General features: G+C 36.7%; 1 long non-coding RNA gene and 1 pseudogene across 1 annotated transcript; one reads left to right on the top strand and one right to left on the bottom strand.

Moving 5' to 3' along the window:
* The first annotated feature begins 2,236 nt into the window (after positions 1-2,236).
* On the top strand, positions 2,237-3,112 carry LOC108484038 (uncharacterized). The gene is made up of 2 exons (XR_001871195.2): positions 2,237-2,499; positions 2,824-3,112. It is a non-coding gene; the product is annotated as an uncharacterized LOC108484038 (long non-coding RNA).
* A 1,344-nt stretch (positions 3,113-4,456) lies between these two features.
* On the bottom strand, positions 4,457-8,677 carry LOC108485287 (polyphenol oxidase I, chloroplastic-like; annotated as a pseudogene).
* Positions 8,678-19,001: the final 10,324 nt, after the last annotated feature.

A 19,001-nucleotide genomic window follows, 5' to 3' on the forward strand; every position in this document is an offset into this window, starting at 1 on the left:
TAGATCAAAGTCTATAAAATTATAAGTTACCCAAAAAAAAAAATTTGATTCAACACCTCTAAAGACTATAAAGATACATAATTTAACTTTAACCCTTAAAAATAATTTTCTAACTTCTTCCCTACACGGAATATTCAAATAGACCCTGAGATACAGAAATCAAAAGCTAGGCAACAGAATCACGATTGTAGGACCGACAGCACTTGCAGACGACGGCCAATGTGAGTCACGACCAAGATAAAAACATAAAGATAAGGTGGTGGACAAAGACGAAGCAGATCATATCAGTGTTGTTATTGTCGAAACCATTTTTTATTTGAAAGGAAAAAAAAATAGAATTCGACTTTTAAACAACATGTGGAGTCGCCACCAATCTCTTTGCTTAGGTGGGATTGGGTCACCTACTAAAATGTTTTGTTCCACCTAAAACAATTTTGGTTCATGTAAATTTTTTTTTTAAAAAAAAGGGTTTGGGAGTCGGTTACACATGAGGAAGGGTGAGCACCCTCATTACGTCCAAAAATTGGTACCACATTGATTTGATGCTATCCTTATATCAAAGATTTTAAAAAAAGATCTTTCAAAGCATGGTTCTTTAAAATGTGTGAATAGTTCAAGTTAACTGTCAAAATTCTCTCGTTTCAAAGATATGCAGCATCATACCCAGCACGATTGGATACGGTCCTTTATACCTTCAAAAATACGATTGATTTTTGACTTTCAAAAATTCGTATGCTAAAATTATAAAAGGATATCCAAATATTTAGTTCACTGAAAAATCATACCCAGCATAGTAGGGCACGATTTCCCGAATTCCCAAATATTGGATATTGCCTTATTTCAGAATTTTTGAATAATAAGGAAAATTGGAAATTAGCTCAAAACACATTTATTCGACTTGAAAATAAAAAAAAAAACCGACTATTATCAATCAAAACATTGAAACTTGAACCACAGTGCAATAATATAGAAAAAATCAAAGTTACAAACATGGATCAATATACATATATGAAATATTATACAAGTGGACAAAAAAGAACAAATTAACATACACACAATAGCAATAAGCTCACATCCAAAAAATAAATTAGAATAAAATATAACAAGTTTGAATATAGATGAGCAGAAATTGAAGTGATAGTACAAAAGACGATTGACAATATACAATAATAATATATAAAATAATATGAAAAATAAAACACAACACATAATATACAGAGCAATATGGACACTAAGAGCCAATATAATACACAACAACTTAAAAACTATATGAAAAACTTACAAATAAATAATGCATGCTAGGGTTTGAAAATGGTTTACATATACAAAAATAAAACTTAAAAATGTGTAAATGGATATTAAAATAAAAATATTGTGAAAGAAGAAATTGAGCAAATATCATACAAAAATATTTTAAAAACAATACATATCTATTTAAAGGTGATAATATACATACAATAATAAAAATCGATGTAAACAATATATAATGAAGATGCAATAAAAATAAGGAATGAACAATATACATAAAGGAATAACAAGCCAATATATAATAAAACTATATATACATGAAAGGATCCTAAATAACAAAGAAATAATAAAAATATGTTTTTCAAGGATAAATTACATACACAATAAATTTAAAAAGGAGATGCAAATAAGCGATTTAAAAGAAATTATATATATAATAACATAGAATTAATAATGTTTATAAAACTATTTTTAATATAAATTATATATATAGGTAATTTAAATTAAATATTGTACAAAATTTTAAAATAATATGATATATAAAAGGTGATTTTAAAATAATACTTTTATAATAAAAAAGTAATTTATGAAAGTAATTTAAAATGTATAAAAAAATTAGAGATAAACACTAAATGAATGTATAAAAAAATGAATTATATAAATTGAAATGGAAAAAGAACTTAATTGAAATAAAATTAAACTAATAGAGATAATTAATAAATAAAATAAATCAATGAAACTGTCATAAAGACTAAAATACAATGCGCGTGAATTCACAAGGGCTAAAACTGAAAATGTTCCCAACTCCAAAGAAAAACACTCAAGCCCGGACTCAATTGGAATATCTCGTAAACTTCAGGGCAAAAATGAAAGAAATAAAATAAGATTAAATTAAGGGTGGCGCAAGTATGAGGGACCGGCCGCGCAAATTTCCCATTTAAGGTGGAAATGCGCATATCCAGCTTACAAATTGGGCCAACGCGCGGGCTTTCTTGTTTTATCAAATGACACCATTTTTTAACATTAAAACTAAAAGAAATTGGATGGCAATCTGCCATTTTCTTTAAACAATCAAAGCAAATCCCTAATTTTCCCCTTTTTTTAATCGATTCTCAAAGACCAAACCCTAGCCACTTCAAAAACAAAGGAAATTTCCCCTTTCACTATTCGGCCGATTAACACTCTAAAATCTTCATCTCAGGCTTCGATTTCGACGAAGGAGATAAGGACTTCGATGGCTCGTTTTCGAAGGTAAACTCCCCTCTCTCTTTTCCTTTTTATTTATTCGCATACAAGAAAAGTATTTCAAAAACGAAAAAAAGAGAAAAAAAATGAAAACAGAGATTTAAAACCAAAAAATAAAGTAAACTATCACCTTCTAATTTTTGTGGAATTTTCTCTTTTTTGATTTCGTATTCAATCTTTTCTTAATCCCTTTACACTGATTTTTTTCGGCGTTTTTATAACTGATTTACAGAATAAATAAATAAATAAAATAGAGAAAAACTCTAATTTTTGCTGTCATCTGCTGGCCTATTTCTGTTATTTGCTCCTTTTCGTGTGTTCAATTTGCAGGTGTTGAGAAACGGCGGTACGGAGGAATCCGCTCGTGGAAGCCGTGCGTGGGAATCACTCGTGGGATCAATCTGTTGCTGCTCTAGCGTCTTCCAGAAACCCCTAGGGTTTCTGGTGCTTTCACATTATTGGGCTCCTTTGGGCTGTTTAGGAATTGGGTCAAGGGTTAAGTTAGGGGTTTTGGGTGTAATGGGATTTTGGGTTGGTGTTTTGGGCCTTTATTTATTTTTTTAGGTTAATTGTAAATGGACTTTTTATGAACTGTGAGTTTTTTTTTTATGTTTCTCAATTTCTGGGTTTTTTATTATTTTTTTGGATTTCAACGGGCCGGGGCGAAATGGGCCTATTACAGCTATAATCATTTATCTTCGACCATCACCCTATATTTTCTATCTTTTATCTTCTTCGTCTGAAAAAGGATACCTAAATGCCTTTTGCTAGAGCTTTCTTGCTTCTGTTGGAAACCACCTTGTCTTCCTCTTTGTCCATCACAACACCTGTCCTCCCAATTCAGATTAATCACCCACTCCATATGTTGATTTCTTATTAGAGGCAAAATAAATCACATTATTGAAACACCTTTAATCTAAGCGAACTATTATTCATATCATATGGTGGTTGCAATGGTTGTGCAGATGTTGACTTGGGGCACTTGATTCAGCAACTGCCAAGATCATGAAGCTTCACAATCGTTTCTGATTCCTGCCATAGTGGTGGTCTGATTGATAAAAGTAAAGAACAAATTGGACGCCATAGTATTCTAAGGGCAATACCACTATTTGTTGATTACGGGACTAGGGGCATTTCTTTTGAAACATTATACCAAAGCCAACAAACAGCAGCCAACGCCAAGAGCGCGACGTCAAGCTTCTTGGACAGAACAGTAGTTGCCAATGCCATCAACACTGGTACAGATAATATGAACGTGATATTTTGAATTTGAGGTCACTGATAAAGGATGAGGGAATCCGAAATTCTGTTAAGTGGGCGCCAAGCTAATGAGTTTACAATTGATATGCGAGCGAGTGACAAAACAGGAGGAAAGGCGTTTGGGGCCTTTACCTATACAGTTCTGAAGGTCATCAAGGAGAGGGAAGGTGCATCAACCAATAGACAGCTTGTGGTGAGGGCTAGGAATGAAATAATAAACCTAGGAATTGGCAAGCAGCACCCTTGCCTTTATTGCAATGATGAGAATGCTGATACAGGTTTTCTTGGCTACCATCCCAATTCCCAACACCAGTACGGGTGTGTAAGCTGTCGGTTTTCAACCAGGGGTTATCGATCACTAGAGGTCGAAACTTTAAACTAATAATAATGTGCTCGATCAGTGTGCACTACTACAAAGGTGAAGGTTGCCTTCATTACTGCGTCCATCTTTGTGTTTGCTTATTACTATTGTACGCCTGTTTCTTTTAAAGCCTTCTAGCTTTTGTAATCTCCATGTATGGCTATTTCATGTATAATTATATGATAAAATAAAATGGCCTTTATATTTATAAGTTTTTTGCCTAGTTTATATAAAATTTTACAATTTTAATTATATAAAATCCAAACAAGTCCCCCTATTTGAGAACATAACAAAGGATTCAATGGGCATAAACATGACGGCCTTATTCAGCAAATTAATCCATTAGTCCCGAATGTAGTCAACCTTAACGTTACTAATCAAAACAAGACCCTCCCCTTCTTAAGGCACCAAAGTCACCATAATGTTGTCTTCACCTTCAATACCTAAATCCTTCAACAAATCCTATATTGAAAAAGTCAAGGTTGTGGTAAGATTTGCCGCAAGCTGGCCATGTCCATGTGGTAAATTCGTAAAGCTCCCAACGAATTCTAAGTCTTCTGGTCCCACTGGTTTCCCATCATCTTTATCATCGTCATCATTAATGCACACATCGAATTTCACTGGATCATCTTTGTCTAATTGATTGGTTTCAATAACCAACACTTCTTTTTTTTCTTCTTCTTCATCTTCATCTTTTTTTCCAATCTTAGTCCTTGATTTCTTTGGCCTTGGAACCTTAAAGCGAACTATCTTGTCTAAAACAATAGGGAAAGCAATGGTATTATTTATTTTGGCTGCCATTGCTCGACTAGGAGCATGACCAGAAGGGAGAGGGGGACGGGAAGCCTGACCACGCCTTCGAGGAGTTGCCTTGCTTCCAAGCCATGAAAAATCAACACTTTGGTAATTGTATCCCAAATGTCTGGAGTCAAGGCAATCGCGAACCTTAACACAAACTAGATTTTTATTCTCATCGTAGAAAAGAAATGTAAAATTGAGCCAATCTGTGTCGTCGATATCACGTCGCTTCTTTTCCAGTATTGTGTTCCAAATGTTCCACATTCGGTCAACATTGGCGTGATGAGCGTAGAAAATTGGGCTTTACCAGCAGAATAGAAATTCCCCATGTCTTCATGATAGGGTTCTTCCTTGTCACCAACCCTATGAATGACAATATGAGAGCCGTTCCAAGTGGAACCTGCTCCTGGGTCGGGAGTAGAACCAGCAGGGTACGCCTTTCTAAAGAAAAGAGAATGGGTCTTAGTGCGTACCATTTCCTTATACATGAAATTGAGGTTACATTTTATTTGACGTTCCCTTGATAAATCATTATCTTTGCCATCGTTAAGATTAACCAAACTGGGTGGTAGGTGGCTCAAATCGCGCTTGCTATCGTAGAGTGGTGAATTAGAGCCTACATAGATTTCAGGCATAGACATGCCACTGGAAGAATCCTATTTCCAATATGGAATCGCGAAATCTAGATTGTTAATCAACTTCCCCAATATCCTCTCGAAGAAATACAGATATAATTTACGGAATGGGGAAAATAGACATGAGTTGTGAACCTGAATTTGTTGACTTGGGAACAACGTTTGAGGATAAGCATCATTTTGATAGGCACAATGAACATTAGCTTGTTGCATGAAACTACGTAGATCATCCTCATCAAGTTCTCTCATGCGCCTCAATGCTTGTTCAAGTTTTTTCAAGTACCGAGAATCAACTAAATGTGCTGCCGGCCTATACCGTATTTTACAAATGGAAGGTGGTTTGAAATCTATGATAGTTGTGGATACTGGTGGGCAGCAGTCGACACCCATGGTGGTCTGTACACCACCCATCAGTTGAACTGTTGTAACACCCCAAACCCGGCCTAGACGTTATGGCCGGATCTAGCGATGTCACATGATAGGGTGCTTGAAACCGTGCCATCTTGTTAAAATCATTATCCATTTAAATATTTTTCTTTATCTCTTGTTAGCTTCTAAATCATGTTACTCATTTATTTAGTAGTTTTAAAATGTTACTCATTGCAGAAGCTTTTAAAACAGTTTAAGTAATCATGTATTTCTTGATAAAACATTTGTTTCTTTTGAAAACCTAGGTTTCTTACGACTAGCAGTTTAAATTCCATAAAGTAAAGAAAAAAAACCCCAAAACCAAACAAAAGTCCAAATAGTCCAATTTACAACCCAAAAGTTTAACCAGAATAGAAATAAACCAAGAATCATATTTAAATCCATGACAGTCCAAAACCGTGGTCACTGTCGAGTTCTCCACCGCACCGATCCATCTAGATTTGGGATTTCTTGTGCATAATTAAACAAAAGGGTGAGTTTACGTAAACTCAGTGTGTCACCCTACATAAAACAAACAATAGCAAATCACAGTGCACAGTTAATACAGTCCTAGCCTAAGCCCTTTTCAGTATCAGTAATAGTTTGGGCCTTAGCCCATCTCAGTACAGTATCAAATATGCAGTAGGGCCTTAGCCCATCACAGTACCAGTGGCAGTCATGCAGTATCCAGTAACAAAGTCCTACCCAACCAGCCTCTACACACTATCTCTGTCTAACCCTACACTCCATGTGGGGATTAAATCAACCTACCCATCTCTACACTCCAGGTGGTACCCAATGCAGCACAAAACAATAATTTGCAGCTGAGCTGCCAGTATATTAGGCTTAAGAGCCTTTCAGTACACTTCCTCCAAATAGTATCAACCCAACCCAATGCAATGCAACATACAATGAAATGTCATGCTATCACAGGTTTGTCAAATATACATTCAGTTCGGTATACATGCTTGTATATGACATGCTCAGTACATAACTCACAAAATGAAATTCACACAGATAAGGGTCTAAGTAGTGCTTACCGACCCTACGGAAGGTTCACAATCATCTTGGGCTACTCGTGCAACCTTAACAAACATTTCAGTAATAGGCTCACACGCCCATGTGGCCTGCCCGTGTATCTTGGCCAAAATCCCACACGCCCTTGTGAACTACCCGTGTGGACTTACACTCCTGTATGGCCCACACGGCCTAAATCAGTACAGCTCGTGTGACGTACACGGCCTGTCTGGCCATCACACGGCCATGTCATGCGCGCACGGCCTGGCCTCGTCGAACACACGCCCGTGTTAGGGCACACGGCCTACCACATGGGCAACCACACGCTTGTGTGGCGTCGATAGTGAAGAGTTTTGGCTTTTGCTGACACTTAGTTTTCTGTGTAATCGAGTACACACCTTTATCGTTTTTGACGCAAAAGCCACTCCAAGTCCTAAAATCAAAATACCAATATCAATTTTAGCAGTTTTTCAAGTGAAATTGATAATTAGAAATGAATAGAACTTGGCTTACCACCAATAATAGCTCCTCAGAAACGATACCAAGACACGATATACGCGATTTATCACTTACAGCCTCCTCCTACGCCATTAACAGAAGAATAAATGCATTACTCAATAATCATTATCAACCACGATGGAAGAGACGAGGGAGACTTACCGAACCCGAATCAAAATACACATCTATCGAGCAGTTTAAACTTACCTTCGACTGAACCACCGCGATTTTCACGAATCCAAAATCTCCAGCAATCGATTATGAGTCCTTATATCTTATCGAAACTGACATTAATGAACTCCCATTAATCACCAATTTTAAAGCAACAAATAAGAACTCCGAAAACAGAAACTTACCGAAAAGGGGAAGAAAACCGTTGTATAGGAAGGAAGCAAAATAAAAACTGAAAAGGGGGAGAGAAGCAAGGAAAAATTTCGGCAAAGAAAAGATGAGGAAAATATCAAAATTTTCCTTCAGTAAGAGGGAGAAAACCGAATTTGAGGAGGGAATAATGGTTAAACTAAAACACTAACCCAATCCATTAATTAGCTCCCCACACTTCCCACTACACAACCACTACTCGGCATTTTAGTTCAGTTCAAACTCCTACATGGCACAAATAGCAAAAATAACTCCCTTGCACGCATAAGGATTCGAACTCAAAACCACTAGCATATTAACACTTAACCACCAAACTAGCAAGCCCATTGTGCTAAAAATTACAAGTAATTAAATATAGGCCTTCTGAACTAATATCAGGCTTAATTCCAAAATAACCCAAAGTTAGGGCTTGAACTTCGAACCTCTCACACACATCTAGAACACTTAACCACTGAAGCAGATACAAATTTGTATCACACATTCGCAAAAACAAAAATTTAAATTTTGAGGCGTTACAACTATTGATTCCACACAATGAAACAGGTCGGGGGCAGCTATTGGGGCTGCCAGTGCAAAATGGGTCACCACCAACAAGGTTAGTTGCACCATACAAACTTCCTACAAGGCCCAGAAGGATATCCCTCCTATCGAACCTATTGAGACAAGACTCTGCATTGTTTTGTGCCCCATTGTTGGCTTTGCATGGCACTACTTTCTTGGAAACAAAGTTGAAAGGCTTTTTCTTCTTAAATATGGAACCTCGACATGTTTTGGAGAAATTAGGAACAGTGATGAAAGTTGATGGGGAACTGGCAGTGGAAGCCATAGCTAAATAGCTTGATTTGATTGTGTGATGATGATTAAAGTAAGAAAGCATGGAACTTATAGGGAAAACCGATGGGGTTGGATCCTTTGTCATTATTCATGTGCATTAAATTTCTTTTTCTCACTTGATGATGGCCATGGTTGTACATGGTATAGTAACCAAAAAAGGATGAAAAAAAAAACGTTGAACAATTCAGTATTCTGGATAATGCGGTTTTTTATCCACAATTTTTATTTATTTTTTGGTACAAATAATCGTAAAATTTTATGGTTGCATCATGCAACAAATTTTCACGTGGATCATTCTTGGAAAGATATATAAGAACATAGGAAGTGACAAAAAACTGAAAAACACTGTATATATACATCCTGTCTATATAGGGACGGCCACATGGCAAATTATTATTTTAGATTTTTTGAAAATGATAAAATACATTTTGACCCTCTAAAGATAAAAAAATCTCAGTTTAATCCTTTTGAAATTCTAAATTAATAAGTATATACAAAAATAAATTTATACTTTCATCCTTTTAGAATTTTAAAATTTAATTGACTCCCAAAAACAAACTTATGATTTCACCCTTAAAATGAAATTATTTATTTAAGCCCTTTATAATTTATAAAATTTTAAATTAGTAATAATAAAATTGCTCTTTGACCAACCAAAAATGATAAAATTAATTAATTTAACCTTTTAAAAATATAAAGACATAAACTATTAAATTGATGAAATTATATTTTTATTATCGTAAACAACTTATCCAATTAACAACTGAAGTAACGAAGGACATGCTTGGGGTCAATATTATATATATATATATATATATATATATATATATATATATATATATATATATGGAGATTAATTTAATTAAGGATAATATTATACCTTAAATCAGGTTAGGGTTTTTTACATTGATTTGTTCTAACAATTAACAATCACTTTCATACTGACCAATCATATTTAATATAATATAGATTAATTTTTCATTAAACCACATCTATTAATAGATGTTAATGATAATATTGTACCTTAAATCACATTTATTAATTTTTCCTAATAAGGTCTAGGGGTGAGCAAAATCCGATTTGATTCGAAAAACTCGATAAAATTTTTAAATTTTGAATTAAATAGTTCGAGTTATTTGAGTTAATCAAGTTATTTGGATCAACTCGAATAAAAAAAAATTAAGTTTTTCGATTTAACTCGAATATGAATTACACAATTCGAGTTATCCGAAAATCCAAATAAGAAAAGGCAAAACTACGTCATTTTGATAAAGGTTTTACCTTTTCTAAAGTTAAAAGGCAAAACTACGTTGTTTTGATAAATGTTTACTCATTAAGTTAAAAGGCAAAATCATTATATTGTTTATGTAGTTAAATAATTTTATACTTCGTTTACTAGTTAAATAATCGGTTCATGTAAATGCAACATTGAGTATAAATAATAGGATTCGTTAACTCGACTCGACTTGACTCGAAATTTTTTGACTCGATTCAATCCTATTCGAAAAAAAATCCAAATTGAGTTCAGTTGCTAAAATAGGATTCGTCAACTCGACTAACTTGAAATTTTTTGACTCGATTCGACTCAACTCGATTGAATGCTCACCCCTAATAAGGTCAAAATGAAAAATTAAAATAAGTAACAACTTAATTATATGTATGCATAAATTAATAAAATTTAATAACAATTACACCATAATAATTAGTATTGAAATTGAAATAAATTAATTTATTGACTACCAAGACTTACATAATTAGTATAGTAAAAAAAAAATTGATATGGAACTTGTGTGTTGGAATGATTGTAAAGGAGTTTATCGTCCCAAATGTGATCTGGGTTTGAGTCGCACTAGTCGCGTCGCTATTAGGGCTTTGTCCTCCTCTTGTAATTAACAAAAAAAAAAATTATTGAAATGAACGTCTTTTTGTTAACTCACAAACACAAACACAACACTTAGCTATAACACTTGTCATTGTTTCAAAATCTTAACTGAAACTCAGGATGTAACCACTATTGCTTTCACTAACCCGATTTTTAGGATGTTATACATGGGGCAAGTCATGAACTAAAACCTAGAAATCAATGGTAACCAGAGGAGCTATAGGATCTTCCCTGCCCCATAGACGATGCATAACAAGAAGATGGGAGTTAAAAGTCCACAGACCACAAGCCTCAATCCTATCCACATCCACCTTGTGATACAACTGAAAGAGATAGCGACCCTCGTTTAAGTCAGAAATTGAAATGCCTCCAACGGATTCCATACATTCACCAATGTCACTTTCATCGATGGGAAATTAAGCACACTTGATGTTAGAAAGAAGCCCACAAGTCAATGCACATAGGACACCCCACCATCTGGTCCCTCTGAACCCAGTGGAATCTTCGCTGCCTCCTCCTCCTCCTCGATGGACAGACCAGCAAGGGTCCACAAAACACAAAAATGAACAAGGCCAAATAAACCCAAAAGGGAAAAGAAAAGAAAAAGTAAGACGTGCTAACAAACAAAGGAAAACGTACTAGCAAGTAGAATTTTACTAGATTTAGGAAGACAGAAATTTAAACTTTTTTTAACTACTAATTGAATGAAAATATCTATATATTGAATGTTATTTTATAGTAGTAACTCTTAGTTTTATATTATTGAAATAACAATAAAAGTGTAACTCAAAATTATATGATTTAAATTATAATGAAAGTATAATTTAACATATATTTCTCTAAAAATTATAAATTAATATTAAAATGAAAATATTGTATCAATGCTGGTATAGAAATATAACAAATAATCACAATATATATATTTTTTGCTCAGTCAATTGATTACAGGAAAATGCATTGGGATCACCTAACCCATACCAGTTCGAAAAAGGAATCTGTAACACCCTAAATAATTTATTTCTATTTCTGTAGGTATCTAACACAATTGTGTATCTACTTCAGTGGTTAAGTGTTTTAGGTATGTGTATGAGTTCCCAAGTTTAAGCCTTATCTTTAGCAAATTTTGTTATTTTTGAAATTAAGCCTTGTCTTTGTTCAGTGGGCTTATATTAAATTGTCTATAAATTCATTTCAGAATGAGCTTGTTGGTTCAAATGGCATGGGAGTTAGGGTGTTGGAGGTTTTGTGTTCGAATCCCTATGTTGGCAAGGTTGATATTTTTGCTAGGTTTTCTGTTAGTATTTTGGTGGACTTGGGATTTTGTGGGAGTTGAGAGTAGTGGGGAGTGTGGGAGTAAAATAATGGATTTTTAGAGATTTTTTGGATTATTTTCTTTTGTTTAAATTTTCTCTCTTATCCAAAGAGAAATCTGACGTCAGATTCCTTGTGTTTTCCATTTCTAATGTGAGCTCCTTTCTTTGCTTTTCTTTTTTGGCAATCGGTGAAAAATTTCCTTCTGTTCTTCGTGCTATACTCGTTCTTTTTGGTGCTTGCTGTGGGATTTAGGTAAGGGGGTTATTTTCATTTTGATTTTTGATAATTGTTGGATATACCTCCTCTTGTAGTGTGATTTCAGCTTGGTTAGGGGTATGATTCGTGTAGAATTCTAGTGTAGGTGAAAGTGGTGGAGAAGGAAATTCAATTTGATGGTCTAACCATGTAGTTATCTGTGCTAGTCGACGGTAAGTTACTTGCATTGTTTCGGGTTTTTGTAGTGACTAGTAAATTGGTTGTTAAGTGATTAATAGATTTCTATTGCTTAGGTTTCGGAAGGCCCGTGGTTACTGTAGCATCTTAAACGAACCAGGTGTGTACCCGAAATGCAAAAAAACATGATTTGGCAAAAGCTGAAAAACCATACTGCTGACACCACAAGGGCATGTGGTCACTCGTGTGGTTGGCCATGTGCGAGGACACGGCTGTGTGATCAACGAAGGCATGGTCGTACGCTAGGCACGGTCATGCGGTGGCTCGAGTGTAGTCATGTGGGCCACATGGGCATGACACATTAACGTGTGAATTTTAGATCAGGTCGTGTGGGCCACACAAGCAAGGCCAATCTAGGTGTGTGGGCCCACACTGGTATGTGGGCCCAAACTTCTAAAATTTCTCCTAAGGTCGCACGGGTTGTCTCAATCGACTGTGGGCCTACTATATGGTCGGTAAGGGCTAACTAAACCCCAAAACTATGGGACTTGCTAGTCTAAAACATTGTTCTCAGTATGATCATGCATGTCTGATTATTATGTTAATTGCATATCTATTATCTATATATATAAGCATGTTAAGCATGTTTTAATATGTTAATTCTGTATATCTGCTCTAAATCTGTTTTGGGGTGGGAGTTGTATATGATGAGGAAATATTCTGAACGGTGTTAATCGCATATATTTTGGCAGCTTGGCTGTATATTATTCTGATATATGTCTTAAATGTCACGATGTGGTGTGTAGGGATGGGTGGGTGTTTTTAACACCGCATAGTGTAATGAGATGGTCGGAGTTGGTATGTAGAGGATGGGGGTAACTAAATATGCTATCTGAAATTATGTCTGAAACTGAATCTGTATCCGTATTTGACTGTGCACATGACTCTGTATGTATTGCATGTCTATTTTTGTTGGGTTACACACTGAGTTTATGTAAACTAACCTCTGTTTGTCTGTTTCTGTTCAGGTAATCCATAGACTTAGGTGGATCAGTGCAATACAGGCTCAATGGTGACCACATTATCGTAAAACTGTTAAAACTTAGTTCTTTTGGTTTATCTTAATCTTGGACTGATTGGAGAGTTGTAATTTTTGGGTACTCTCTGGACTGTTTGGTTTTAACTTGAGTTGAATTTATTTGCTCGATATATTTTGCATGCTCGTTAAAATGTTTTATGAAAATGGATTTTACGCCAAAAAATGGTTTTTTAAAATATGAATTAGATTTCTAAAATGTACTGTTTCATATAACTTCTGCTGTAATAAGTGATTTGGTAAATGATCTGCTAGAATAATGATTTCTGTAACAAACATGAATAATTTTGAGTTTTAATAGTGATTAGTTAATTGAATCAACTTGTTTTTAAAACCCATTCTTTGTGACACATCTGGATTCGGTCATAATGTCTAGGCAGAGTTTGGGGTGTTACATTTAGTGGTATCAGAGCCAGGTTACAAAACTCAGTTGTGAATTGTGGGTTCCCAATTTTGTTTTAGAAAGTATTGGATCTAAAATGATTTGAATAATTGAGAAAGTATGTGGTTCACTGAGTCTTCGGCACCGATCTTCTAGTATTTTTGTACTTAGATTGAACTGCTCTGAAGCACTGTAGTTAGCACTTTTGAAACTATACTGAAATAGTTAGAAAACTGAAACTTTTGAAAACATATCTAAAAGTATAATAATTTATGCATAAAACATTTGTTAATAAATATTGGAATTGATGCATAAAACTTTATAATGTAGATAAAATTTGAATTACACTATGAGGGCTCGTTGAACTCACGGACATGGTATTCGAGGCCGTGGTAGAGGCCTAAGAGAGGCTCGAGTTGAGTCTTTCTTACTGGGTAGTATGCCACATTTGGATACGAGTGGGACACCATTTTCGTCTGCTACTGAGACTAGGCCTCAAAGCTGTTTGACTGGGGACTACGAACTATCCCAAGCCATGTTGAGGATATTAGAGAGGGTTGTTGGACCCCATTTTGGAGCTGGGGGTCGTAGGTCGATAACTGAGCGACTTCGGTCTAATGGTGCTTAGCTGTTTAGGAGTGTCACTGGAGTCGCCCCTAGTATGGTTGAGTACTAGTTAAAGGCCACTTAGAGGATCATGAATGACTTAGACTGTACTTCTGAGCAAATATTTAAGGGTGTAGTCTCTCTATTTCACGATGAGGCATACCAGTGGTGGTTAACAGTTGAAGAGGGTACTCAACCTGATCGTTTGACCAGAGATTTCTTTAAGACTGCATTTTAGAGTAAGTATGTAAGAGTGAGCTATGTGGATGCTCGTAGGCGTGAGTTCATGAATCTCACGCAGAGCGATAGATCTGTGGCAGAGTATGAGGCTGAGTTTTTGAGGTTGAGCTGTTATGCTCGAGGCATAGTGGCATCTAAGTATGAGATGTGCATCTGTTTTGAGGATAGTCTGGAGGATAACTTGAGGGTTTTGATTGCTCCACAGAGGGAGTGAGTATTCGCAGTATTAGTTGAGAAGGTAAAGATTACTAAGGATGTTAAGCGCGTGGAGCGTCAGAATAGGGATCAAGAGAAGGGTAAGAATAAGAGGATTCGAAGCCCTCTAGTTCTTTTCTGAGGCCTAAGAAAAAGGCCAGATCTGATGGGCTGACTAGAGTGGGGGTTCCTGTTGCTTCTATTGGGATTCAGCTGTGCAGTGGCTGTGGTAGGAGCCATTCGGGCAAGTGTTGAAGGAGGATTGGGGCTTATTTGAGACGTGGGTTATTAGAGCAACATATTAGAGATTGTCCACAGCAGGCAGATCAGATGTAAGCTTCAGCTCTGAGTTCTATGCAGCCTCAGAGGGCAGTTCAGTAGCCACCTAGAGGTCGTGGTGTGGCTAGTGGTGGTAATGGTATGGGCCGTGGACAGAGAGCACTGGGCAGTGGTGCTAATCAGACAGAGGCGAGGCAGCTACTTGTTTATGTTGCTTGACGCTGATAAGATAAAAATGCTTCAGATTTTATCACCAGTACATTCTTAATTTCTGATGTACTTTATATTACTCTGATAGACATAGATTCTACACACTCCTATGTAGCTAGTACTGTATCTGAAAACTTAGGGGTTTCTGTGGAGAGCACTTCAAGTGAGTTTACTGTACTAAGTCCATTAAGGCAGTCTGTTCGGGTTAGTAAACTTTATAGGGATGTTCCGTTAGAGGTGCAAGGGACTATTTTTCTGGTGAATCTGATGGAGCTTCTGTTTGGGGAGTTCGACTTAATTCTAGGCATGGATTGGTTAGTCAAGCACCGAGTTAGTTTGGACTGTGTGACTAAGAGGGTCGTTCTGAGGACTGAGGATGAAAAGGAGGTGGTCGTGATTGGCAAGCTTCAAGATTATCTGTCTAATGTGATCTCCAATCTGGTGGATAAGAAACTGGTTCAAAAAGGGTATGAGGCGTATTTGGCTTACGTCAATATGTCTACTTCTAGAGACTCGTTTATTGGAGATATCAGAACTATGAGAGATTTTTTGAATATCTTCCTTAAGGATTTATCAGTTTACCTCTAAATCGAGAGGTAGAGTTTGGGATTGAGCTTCTTTCGGGTATAGCTCTGGTGTTTATCGCTCCCTATCGAATGGCACCGAAAAAGCTTACAGAGCTTAAGGCTCAACTTCAAGAACTTTTGGACTGTGGTTTCATCCGTCCTAGTGTATCTCCATGGGGTGAACCAGTTCTGTTTGTGAAGAAAAAAGTTGGGACCATGAGGATATGCATCGATTATCGGCAGTTGAACAAGTTGACCGTGAAGAATAAGTATCCACTTTCAAGGATCGATGACTTGTTTGATCAGTTTTGAAGGGTTTCAGGGTTCTCTAAAATAGATCTTCATTATGGGTATCATCAGTTGAGGGTTAAGGAAGCTGATGTTCATAAGAATGCATTTAGAACTCGTTATGGACATTGCGGTTTCCTAGTTATGCTTTTGGTCTGACGAATGCTCTGGTCGTATTCATGGGTCTGATGAACTGAGTGTTTAAGCCATATCTGGACCAGTTTATCATAATCTTTATCAATGATATTTTGCTATACTCTAAGAGTGAGGATGAGCATGATGAGCATATTAGAGTAGTACTTTAAATACTCCGAGAAAAGTAGCTCTACGCTAAGTTGAGCATGTGTGAATTCTGGTTGTAAGAGGTAACCTTTCTAGGGCATGTGGTTTCTACCGAGAGGATTCATGTTAATCCTCGAAAGATCGAGGCTGTGCTTGATTGGAAACAACCTAAGAGCGTGTCTAAAATTTATAATTTTCTGGGTCTGGCTGGCTATTATTGGCAGTTTGTTAAAGGGTTTTCTCTGATTGTAGCTCATCTAACTAAGCTTTTACATAAGGGTGTTCCATTTGTCTGGACTGATGTGCAACAATCAAGCTTCGAGAAGCTCAAGTCTGTTCTGACTCAGGCTCTTGTTCTGATACAACCTAAATCTGAAAAGGAGTTTGTGGTATACAATGACGCGTTGCACGTTGGGTTGGGTTATGTTCTAATTCAGGATGGTAAGGGTGTGGCTTATACGTCCCACCAGCTTAAAACACACGAAGTAAACTATCTGACGCATGATCTCGAGTTAGCTGCGGTGGTTTTTACATTGAAAATCTGGAGGCATTATCTGTATGGTGTGAGGTGTATCATCTACACTGATCACAAGAGCTTTAAGTACCTTTTTACTCAGAAAAAGTTGAATCTTAGGCAGCGGCGATGGATTGAGCTACTCAAAGATTATGGCTGCACGATTGAGTATCATCCTAGTAAGGCCAATGTAGTAGCTGATGCTCTAAGTCGTAGAACGATGACTGATTTGAGGGTGATGTTCACTTACCTTAGACTGTTTGATGATGAGAGTCTATTGGCTGAGTTGCAAGTTAAGCCGACTTAGATTGATCCAATTCGGGATAAGCAGTTGGGGGATGAGACTTTGAGTATACGATTTTGACAGATTGAGAGTGTCAGTACATCAGATTTTGGGTTGAATAATGATGGTGTGCTATGTTTTCGAGGTCAGATTTATGTGCCGAATGATACAGATTTGAAGGAGTCAATTCTGAGGGAGACGCATAGTAGCCATTATGCTATGTATCCCGGTGGTAATAAGATGTATCGCGATCTTCGTAAGTTATACTGATGGCTGGGTTTGAAGGGTGAGGTTACGAATTTTATTGCTTGATGTCTGACGTGTCGGCAAGTTAAGGCTGAGTATCAGTTGCCTTCGGGTTTACCGCAACCCGTTAAGATTCCCTTATGGAAAAGAGGAATGAATGACTATGGACGTCGTAAGTGGGTTGCCTTTGACACCCACTAAGAAGGATTCTATTTGGGTCATTGAGGATTGATTGACCAAGTTTGATCAGTTTATTCTGATTAGGATAAACTTTTATCTACAGAACTAGCGAAGCTCTATATCTCTGATATTGTGAGACTGCATGGGATACGTAGGTCAATTATTTCTAATAGAGATCCTAGCTTCACTTCTCGGTTCTAGAAAAAATTACACGAGGCTTTGGGTTTAAGATTGTACTTCAGTTTTACGTTCCATCCTCAGACAGATGATTAATCTGAGAGAGTGATTCAAATACTGGAGGATATGCTTTGAAGTTGTGTGATTGATTTTCGAGGTAGTTGGAAGGATTATCTGCTGCTAGCTCAGTTTGCCTATAATAACAGTTTTCAGTCTAGCATCTAGATGGCACCTTACAAGGCTTTGTAGGGTCGTATAAGGGTCGCATTCCGCTATGTTGGACTGAGTTGGGTGAGCAACGAGTGTTGGGTCCTGAGTTGGTTTTTGAGACCGAGGATAAGGTTAGACTGATTCGGGATTTTTTGAAGGTGGCTTCTGATAAGCAGAAATCTTAAGCAGATCTAAAAAGGTGAGATATTGAGTCCTTTGTGGGGGACTTTGTGTTTCTAAAGATTTTTCTGTGGAAAAAAGTTATGAGGTTCGGTTGTAAGGGCAAGTTGAGCCCTAGGTTTATCAGGCCGTATCAGATTCTGAAGCGTGTGGGACCAGTTGCTTATCAGTTAAAGCTACCTCCAAAGTTAGACCATATTTACGATGTGTTCCACGTCTCAATGTTGAGACGGTATCGATCTGATCCATCTCACGTTGTCTCTGTTGAGGAGATCGAGGTTAGACCAGATTTGACTTTTGAGGAGGAGCCAGTTCAGATACTAGATCATGATATTAAGGTTCTAAGGAGGAAGTCTATTCCGTTAATGAAGGCTCTGTGGAGAATCATGGTATTGAGGAGGCCACATGGGAACCCGAGGACTCGATTCATTAGCAATATCCTCACTTATTCTGATTAGGTAAATTTTGAGGTCGAAATTTCTTTTAGTGGGTAGAGTTGTAACGCCCTGAATAATTTATTTCTGTTTCTGTAAATATCTGACACAACTGTGTATCTGCTTCCGTGGTTAATTGTTCTGGGTGTGTGTGTGAGTCCCAAGTTCAAGCCTTATCTTTAGCAAATTTTGTTATTTTTGGAATTAAGCCTTGTCTTTTTTCAATGGGCTTATATTAAATTGTCTGTAAATTCATGTCAGAATGAGCTTACTGGTTCAAGTGGTAGGGGAGTTAGGGTGTTGGAGGTCCTGTGCTCAAATCCCTGTGTTGGCGAGTTTGATATTTTTGCTCGGTTTTC

This window comes from Gossypium arboreum, chromosome 6, assembly GCF_025698485.1.
Source record: "Gossypium arboreum isolate Shixiya-1 chromosome 6, ASM2569848v2, whole genome shotgun sequence".
Classification (NCBI taxonomy): Eukaryota; Viridiplantae; Streptophyta; class Magnoliopsida; order Malvales; family Malvaceae; genus Gossypium; species Gossypium arboreum.